The sequence below is a fragment of the Triticum dicoccoides genome, chromosome 5B (genome assembly GCF_002162155.2).
Source record: "Triticum dicoccoides isolate Atlit2015 ecotype Zavitan chromosome 5B, WEW_v2.0, whole genome shotgun sequence".
Lineage (NCBI taxonomy): Eukaryota > Viridiplantae > Streptophyta > Magnoliopsida > Poales > Poaceae > Triticum > Triticum dicoccoides.
The window spans coordinates 26092602-26102635 of NC_041389.1; the positions used below are offsets into that span (position 1 = coordinate 26092602).

Below are 10034 nucleotides of genomic sequence, written 5' to 3' on the forward strand. Positions count from 1 at the left end.
TCATTGTCAGAAACAAGTTTGTGCACTGAAAGAAGATGCTTGTTGACATGTGGAACATGCAAAATATTACGAAGATAAAGTGGCTTGGATGATGAACCAGAAATCGTGGAATGACCAATATGGGAAATAGACATACCTGCCCGGTTTGCGGCATGCACCTTGTCCTTGCCGCGCAGCGCTCATGGACGGCGAGGCGGTCGAGGTCACTGGTCAGGTGATCTGTAGCACCCGGTATCAGCGTACCAGTCCGTGTCGACGATCCGCCAGAGCTGGTGTTGACGATGTTGCCTGAGCGCTCACACTGGTCCTCAGGTTGGTACGCGTGATTGAAGCAGTTGCGATAGTGAAGCGCGTCGTGACCGTACTTGAAGCAGACCTGACACTTCAGGTTGGAGCGGCTGTTACCGCCGTTGCCGCAGCCACGGCCTTGGCTACCTTGTCCTCCTTGGCCAGCACGTGCACCATGTCCACCACGGTGACCATCAGGACCACGTGCAGCAGTGTTGGCAGAAGGATGTATCTCGCCATGCAAGGCTTGCTGCTCGAGGCGGAGCTCAGCGCTAAGGAGGAATGCATAAAAACTGCTGAGACTTACAGGGTCTTCGTGCGTCGTGATCGACGCGACCAGTGGCTCAAACTCGGAGCCCAGCCCAGCCAACATGTAGCCGAGCACTTCGTCATCGGAAAGGGGCTTGCCGATGGACGCCATCGCATCGGCAAACCCCTTCATCTTGCGATAGTAGTCCTGAGGCAGAGAGGTCCTTCTTCTTCAGATTCGAGAGTTGGTACCTTAGCTGCATGATGCGGGCACGGTTTTGCGACGCAAACATGTCGTGGAGTGCAGTCCAAACAGCGGCGGAGGTGGTCAGTTGCGTCATCTGACCGAGGATGTCCTCGGTCATGGATCCGAGGAGAGCGATCATGACAAGCTGATCCTGCTGGTACCAGCGAAGGAACTCTGGGTTGGCCACCTCGACGGCTGCATCGCCGGTGCCCTCTGTGATGGTGTGCGGCGGCGCTTGCTCAGTGCCAGTGACGTAGCCGAATAGACCGTTCGCGACGAGCGCGGGGACGGCCTGAGTCTTCCACAGCAGGAAATTTTCCCGTGTGAGGCGCAGCGTGATGAGGCTACTAATGACGGCGAGGATGCCGACGTTGAAAGAGACGAGAGTGCCGGCGATGCCGGAAAGGGAAGCAGCGGAGGTGCCGGTCATGGTGGTAGAGGAAGATTGGATCTTTTCTCTCTGTATACCAAGTCAGAGAGATTGGTTTGCCGTATAGGAAAGAATCCTAACCAAATCAATCTCTCTGACTCGATTGTTTAACAGTGTTCCACTTTGCCAGAAAGTGAGACACCCTCAGGTAGAATCCTCTCCAACAACACCATGGGGAGTAGGTGCTCTAGCCTCGGGTGTCCCGGCGCTGCCAACAAGTGTTGGGACAAACCCATCGGCGACATACGCCGAACCGTCCTCCGGCGACGAACGCCGGACGAAGGTAGAAGAAGATGAACAGAATTTTACGACGACGAACGCCCTGGCCGCTCTCTCATCGTGCGCATACCACGGTCCCGACGGAGACTAGATCTTCCTTAAGCCCCTCCCCCCCCCCCCCGGCTCGGTGTAACACCCCAAAATTTTGACCTTGGTTTATTAATTAAAATTTTGCCAGGAAATTAATTTTTTACTTTCTGGTTTTATCATTTAATTTCAGATCACTCCGTCCCTCTAAATTTTCTTTTAGTTTTTCCTTCTAGGTGGAAACCTTTCAAAAATATTATTGGACTTTTTATCAGTGGAATTATTTCTACAATTATTTTTCCTAAGCTTTATTTCTTTAAAAATGATTTTTTTATTAGTTTTAGAGTTCCATTTGCAATACAACCCTTGCAAATACTTCTTTAAAAGTTCCACCAAAATTTGGGGATGTCATGTGATGTTCCCACATCACTTTTATGCAAAAATCTCTTTTAGTCATTTGAAGATTTTGAGCCCTACCTCAAGTTTTTAGAAGTTCTACCAAAATTTGGGGATGTCATTTGATGTTCCAACATCACTTTTATGCAAAAATCTCTTTTAGTCATTTGGAGATTTTGAGCCCTACCTCAAGTTTTCAAATCTGGTCCAGTTTGTAATTTGCACTACAACCTATTTAAATATTTCTTTAAAACTTCCACCAAAATTGGGGGATGTTAGTAGTAATGTATAATTCAACTTTATGCAAAAACCCAATGGTGTTCTTTGAAAAATTTGAGCAAATCATCCTCATCTTCATTCTGGTCCAGTTTGGTGTTTTGTACTGCAGCCATGTTTTATCTTGCCCTATTGCCCTTGATTTTTCTCCTGCTTATAGACCAACCTACCAAACCCTAAGTCCAGGAGATTGGACCCATTGGAGTATTTTTGGTCCATGCAATAATGCCCTTTATTTTCTGTCCAGATTTGGTTTTCTCAAAAACTTACACTAGGGAGTTTCTGTTTTTGTCAAACCAACCTTGCCACCCTCTTTATCATCTAAAAAGACTCTGATCTGAAGTTTCTGGCCAGCCAAATGAATGCCTAGATGCCCATGGCATTCTGTCGAGCACCTTGTGTGCATGGCCAGTTTTGGCATAGTTTTTAGTTTACATTGTAGACTTGATCCCCTGACCCAGCAGCCATGTCCACTAATCTCCTAGCTACCTCTAACCTAGACTTGTTACCTACCAGCCTCATTCAAGCCCTCTAGCACGCGTTGGCATTTCGTCGAGCACGTGGCATGCGTGCTCTGGGCGCGCCCAGAGCGCACGTTTTGCACGCGCGCGCAACCGAGCCGCCGCGTCGTGCCCCTGGCCTTTGCTCGCCCGCAGGGCCAGGCCCCGTTCTCGTCCACTCGCCAGAACCCTCCAAGCCACCCCTGTCGCCCTACAGCGCCGCCGTCAGAGCCCTCTTGGTGGCACGCCGGCGTTTGCAGCACGCTCCTGCCATGGACGGCGCCGCCCGAGCCACAGCCGCGCACCAGCTCGCCCCTGAACAACTCAAACTCATCCACGAGCCCGTCCGCTAGCGCCCGTCACCGCCACATCGCCCTGCCAGCAACAGAACGGCGGTTCGCCGGCATTCTTATCCGCAGTCGCGGGAACCGACCTCGACCGCCTATAAAAGGAGCCCCCGAGCTCAACCAGACCCTCAGACGACCTCGGGCCATCCCTCTAGAGCCCCCACAACCAGCAATCGACGGATGGAGGCCTTCCTCCTCGTCTCCGGTCAGTTCGGCCGCCGCCACACTCCGGTCCCGCCCGTCACGAGCAGGGCCTCCCTAGTCCTTCCAGCGCCACCGTCCGACTCCCCTCGACCGTGCGGAGCCACCCAACACCTCAGCCCTGATCGGGAGCCACCGTAGCTCCAGATCCCAATCTTTCCGAAACCACCGTCCGCCGCAGAGCTCGCCGCCGGCGACCCCCTCCACCCCCGCCAGCCTATCAACCACTGGGAGGGCTGCCCTGGACCAGTGGATCCATCCCCGCCCTCAGAATCCAGCGGGGAGCCGCCGTTCGTCGACGGCAATCGCCGGAGCCCCGCCACCGCTCGGCCAAAGAAGGAAGGAGGGCGCGGCAACTGGTCAAACCTGACCAGTGGACCCGACGGCCCCACCTGCCAGTGACCCCAGCCCTGCCGACGTGTCTTAAGTGGAAACGTATTCCACCGAATACGCCTTTGCTAGGAAAGCGTAAGTCCCCAAACCGTTTTTCTTTTTATGATTTTATTTATTATTAAAAATAGAATTTTGACTAAACTTTGACTGGCTATAACTTTTAAAATATAAGTCCAATTGTTTTGATTCTTTTTCTCTTGTTTCTCAAATTTTGCCTAGTTTATTTTCATATTTATTTGAAAATTTTACAGACAACTTTTTTGTACTGTTTTGAAACTATGTGTTAATTTAAATTTTCTTAAAAATAGGATTTTTGAAGAAGGAAGCAACTTTCAAAAAAGTGCACCCCACTTACATACTCTTGAAGGCAAGCATTCTGAACCCCGGCATAATATTTGTTGTGCGTCATTTGATGCAAATACGACATCACCTTGACACGAAGTATTCGATATTTTATGTGGTGTTATGATCACATTCATGAGTGCATAATGATGATTCCTTGCTGTTGGAATTTGATATGCTTCTGATAGTAATCACCCTCGTATGCATTTCATGCCTATCGGGAGGAATCCGGGAAAATCTCTGTCTTGGGTAGACACGAGCTTGTCTCTAGTTCTTCGATGAGACGGTTATGTCCGGTAAGGCATAGTGAGGTATGATGAGTGGTGATTCTGTCTGATTAGTGTGAAATATATTTCTTATGCTTATCATGCAGGAAATGTCTTAACCTCCTGAGTCGACCGTAGATCGAGTCTTGTTCCAGTAACCCCCATACTTGTTTCGTACTATCACTTGTCCCTGCCATAGGTAGGGTACGGTTCAGTAAGTTGTCAACCCCTTGATATGTCTCCAACGTATCTATAATTTTTGATTGTTCCATGCTATTATATTACCCCTTTTGGATGTTTATAGGCTTTATTATACACTTTTATATCATTTTTGGGACTAACCTACTAACCGGAGGCCCAACCCATATTGATGTTTTATTGTCTGTTTCAGTATTTCGAAGAAAAAGAATATCAAACGGAGTCCAAACGGAATGAAACCTTCAGCAACGTGATTTTTTGGAAGAATATCATCCTAGAGACTTGGGGTCCACGTCAGAAGATACTCGAGGAGCCCAGGAGATAGGCCCCCCCCTACAGGGCACGCCCCCTATCTCGTGGACCCCTCGAGCACTCCCCGACCGACTTCTTTCGCCTATATAACACTACGTACCCTAAAACCATCGAATATCAAGATAGATCGGGAGTTCCGCCACTGTAAGCCTCTGTAGCCACCAAAAACCTCTCGGGGGTCCGTTCTGGCACCCTACCGGAGGGGGAACCCATCACCGGTGGCCATCTTCATCATCCCGGCGCTCTCCATGACGAGGAGGGAGTAGTTCACCCTCGGAGCTGAGGGTATGTACCAATAGCTATGTGTTTGATCTCTCTCTCTCTCTCGTGTTCCCTCTATGGCACGATCTTGATGTATCCCGAGCTTTGCTATTGTAGTTGGATCTTATGATGTTTCTCCCCCTCTACTCTCTTGTGAGGAATTGAGTTTCCCCTTTGAAGTTATCTTATCGGATTGAGTCTTTTATGAGAACACTTGATGTATGTCTTGCCGTGCTTATCTGTGGTGACAATGGGATATCATGTGCCACTTGATGTATGTTTTGGTGACCAACTTGCGGGTTCCGCCCATGAACCTATCCATAGGGGTTGGCACATGTTTTCTTGACTCTCCGGTAGAAACTTTGGGGCACTCTTTGAAGTACTTTGTGTTAGTTGAATAGATGAATCTGAGATTCTGTGATGCATATCGTATAATCATACCCATGGATACTTGAGGTGACAATGGAGTATCTAGGTGACATTAGGGTTTTGGTTGATTTGTGTCTTAAGGTGTTATTCTAGTACGAACTCTTTAATAGATCGATCCGAAAGAATAACTTTAAGGTGGTTTCGTACCCTACCATAATCTACGTTTGTTCTCCGCTATTAGTGGCTTTGGAGTGACTCTTTCTTGCATGTTGAGGGCTTGTTATATGATCTATCTATGTTCTTATTGTTTTGAGAACACTAGTGAAAGTATGAACCCTAGGCCTTGTTTCCTATCATTGCAACCGTTTACGCTCACTTTTATCATTAGTTACCTTGCTGTTTTTATATTTTCATATTACAAATACCTTTATCTACTATCCATATTGCACTTGTATCACCATCTCTTCGCCGAACTAGTGCACCTATACAATTTACCATTGTATTCGGTGTGTTGGGGACACAAGAGACTCTTTGTTATTTGGTTGCAGGGTTGCTTGAGAGAGACCATCTTCATCCTATGCCTCCTACGGATTGATAAACCTTAGGTCATCCACTTGAGGGAAATTTGCTACTGTCCTACAAACCTGTGCACTTGCAGGCCCAACAACGTCTACAAGAAGAAGGTTGTGTAGTAGACATCACCCCTTCCTAGCACACACCGTACAGAGAGGCCATGGTGGAAGATACCGGCTGCATCCGGTAGACATGCCACCTGGTCCGGGGGCATGGGTGTTTCCGGTTGGAGCCGAGGGGGTAGCTCACCTAGTTTGTGCGTGTTATAAATTTTGTGATCCCATGCTAGTCGAGGTTGTAGCCTCCCCACTTAGAGTTTTGCTTAACGGGTGTCGTGGGTGATTCCAGGCACCAGTAAGTTAGGCTGGTGTGTGCGGTCAGGTGTGTTTTCAATTAAAAGACCATAGACAGAATTAGTCCCGATGGACTAAAGGAATCCGTTACTCGTGGGTAGAGAGTACACCCTCTGCAGAGATTATATCTATTCGAATAGCCGTGTCCATGGTTAAGGACTACAGTCTGGGATGGGTCAAGTGTCGGTCTTAGTGTCAGTCTTCGGAGAAAAAATTGCTAAAACATGGATCATGACTTGGGACTCATGATGATTATGATTATTATTATTATGGACTAACCATTTACATTATTTGAATTATTGAGTATCCCTGGGATGGTTCTACCTCCTGGATATTCACTGTGATTATTCTCTTATAAGCCCTTTATGTGGTATCACTCAGACGCCCGACTGTGGCATGCTTGTCATTTAAATTTTTTATAAGCCCTTTATGTGGTGTCGCACAGACGCCCGACTGTGGCATGTTTGTTACTTATTTCCTTTATAAGCCCTTTATGTGACGTTGCTCAAACACCCGACTTTGGCATGCTTGTTATTTAAATTATTTATAAGCCCTTTATATGGTGTCGCACAAACGCCCGACTGAGGCATGCTTTATATTATTATCCTCTCGAGGCGTCACTTTAGACAACCGGTCGGTGCATTCTATTTCCACTCCCTTATTGCATATTCATGTTGTATATGAATAACCTGCTTGCGTGCATCATGGATTTTTTTTATTTCATGACTAATGTTGTGATCATGAAATATTTCAGAGCATGATTATCATTCATTATGTTATACCTGTGTTCATAATGTTTGTGAGTACATTCAAAGTACTCACTGGCTTGTCCCTGGCTATTGTCTTGGCCAGATTTCTTGCATGGAGAGGAGCGTTGCGATGACAGCCCCGGAACCTATGCAATGATGATAGCAGCCTCGCGAAGATAGGAGTTATCCAGGTCAACTGTTTCTGTGGGAAATGGAGTCCCATAGACGCTGATGAACCTTAAACCGCTTCTGCCATCAACCACTAGAAACCATTTGTTGTACTCATAGGCCAAAATGGTCTTGTACTACACATTTTGTTTTCTCCTTGGAGTTTCTGTATCAAGTTGGTGTCTCATCATCTAATAGTTATCCTGGGGCTGGTGAGCACAACGGCCGTTTTCTGGGAAATTAATATCCTGGAAAACCGGTCGCGACAACCTTGGTATCAGAGCCAGGCTGACCAATGGCTAATCCTATCTTAGCCAGGTCAATAAACCTAGATTAACCAATCCACCAGACCTTAACCTAACCCCGGCCAAGCTTCTCGTGTAAGATAGCCACATAGTGACCCCGACACCTTTTGGCAGTTGGTGCCCAACCTATCAGCCTAGCATGTCGATCACGCGCCAGTGACCAACACCTAAATAGTCTCTTTCACAAGCGTGCGAAGGAAGACTCTGTCCCCTTTTTCTATAAAAAGGGCACGGTAGCCTCAACCCAGCACAACACAGCCTCTTCCCCAAACCAAGCTATAATGCCTGGCCCCATTGTGCACAATGAGACCACAGCAACCAACCTTGGAGGTTTTGTGACCGTGCTAGCAAACCTCACCCGCCGTGCCTTTGCATTAGAAGAGCCCCCGGAATATGTTGTGTACCAAGGGCCCATGAGCGGTGAGAGCCGTCAATTCTAGGCCACTGTGCACGTCTATGGTAGGGGTCTATCGCCAAAACGCCCCTACAAGTTCATCGAAAGGACAACTTCCTTTGAGCCACAAGCCATCCAACTAGCTGCTTGAGAGGCTATAGTTCAACTCCGGCACTTGTCACCCAGAGTTAACTGTCGCTCGTTCTACTACTACCCCAGCCGTGACGGGTATGGTAGGCCACCCCAGGTTGCCAACGGAGATCGTGAGACGGATCCTGCATTGTTGCATCTGGTGCGCTATGTAAGTGCACTAGAGGAACTATTCGATCAAATCACCCTTGATCTGATCGCAGCTCGTGGAGAACTGGTTCGCCGAACCCCTGCAAGAGGAGAAGATGAGCCCGACGCCGACAACCTAGTCGTGCTGTTCGTACAATCGATTGAGTCCTTGAGGTTTGGCTCCGCCATCGACCAAAATGCTTTGGTGTCCCCAAAAGTGCTTCGTCACCTTTTGGGAACATGCTCCAATGGGATTGTGGCCAACAACCCTCGCGATGGTCATCATCGCTACCCCGACCCTGTAGCCCCTCACACTACTAGGAAAAGGCCTACTAATGGCGCACCGGTTTTGCCTACTAATGGCGCACTACCGGTGCGCCATTAGTAGCACGCCATTAGAATTTTTTTACTAATGGCGCACCTAGTAGTGCGCCATTAGTATGTAACTCCATGCGCCATTAGTATGCCTCCCGGGGGGGCATATGTAACCATGTGCTTTGTCACACTAATGGCGCACTCTGCCTTGATGCGCCATTAGTATCCTTTGGCATACTAATGGCGCACTCTGCCTTGATGCGCCATTAGTATGAATATTTGGTTTTTTTTGTTTTTCTGATTTTTGCACAGGTTACAAAATATATTATTGGACAGAATATAGACAGCAGCACACAGCAACATCAGATTCATCGAATACAATAGAAGATTAGTCTCCGAATACAATTCATCATATTAGTCTCCGAATTCAAAAGACCGAACAAAGATAAAACATTACAAGTCTCAAGACCGCGAGTATCGAGTTTGTCTTCACATTACAAGTCGGTATCGATCATCTAAACTACCATCACATAAAAGAGAGTTGTGGTCATCACGATGAGCATCATCGCGATCAAACTGGTCCTCATCCGGTTCCTCCAACGCTCCCTCCTCTCTCCCGCTAGATAGCGGGCATATCTAGATTCGGCCTCCGCCCTAGTGGTGTACCCTTTGTAACTGTTACCGCTGAAACGGTGAACCTATCTCCGACACTCCTCCCAGTCGTCGTAGACTCCGGGAACCTTACCCTTGTACTTGAGTGAATTCCTCCTTGACGGTGCGGAGCGCATTCGGACGCCGGTCCTTCCTTTGCTTCTTCGATTGGCTACCATCTATGTGTGCGCCGCCATCATCAGTGGTGGCATCCTCGGCGGCACCATCAGTGGTGTCATCCCCGACGCCACTAGGGGTTGTGTAATCAGGATCGGTGTCTTCCGCGGCGTCCTCATAGCGGTGAGGTTGTTCCTCCATCTCCTGGGACAACTCCCAGAATTGCTTGCCACCCGAACCACCGGCCTCATCGTTGTGGGCCATGTTTCGCTCTAAATAGGAAAAAAGTTTGGTCAAAAAGTTGGTTATTGTCAAGGAACAAGATCATGGTCTCATCATTTAGGGTTTGTCGACACCGAGGCACCCTAAAAGCCTAAGCTTTCATCATTTAGGGTTTGTCGACGCCGAGGCACCCTAAAAGCCTAAGCGTACATCATTTAGGTTCTCATCGACACCGAGGCATCCGGGGCAGCCAAGTTAAGTTTTCATCATTTAGGGTTTATCGATGCCAATGCACCCTAGGTTGGGCCTAATCACTTGGCACTAATCACTTGGCTCTATTGCCACCTATGTTGGGTTTATCATCTAGGGTTTATCGATGCTAAGGAGAATTCTAAGTTGGGCCTAATCACTTGGCTCTATTGCCACCTATGGTTTAATGCAGCAAGAATGGCGGGGCAGTTGATCCTACTTAACTAAGTACTAAGATACCCCGGCCCATGCATTAGTCGCAAGTACCCCATATGTCC

The 10034-nt window shown here is 48.1% G+C and overlaps 1 pseudogene; it reads right to left on the reverse strand.

Annotated features, from left to right (window-relative positions):
- Window positions 1-552: 552 nt before the first annotated feature.
- Window positions 553-691, reverse strand: LOC119313389 (annotated as a pseudogene).
- Window positions 692-10034: the final 9343 nt, after the last annotated feature.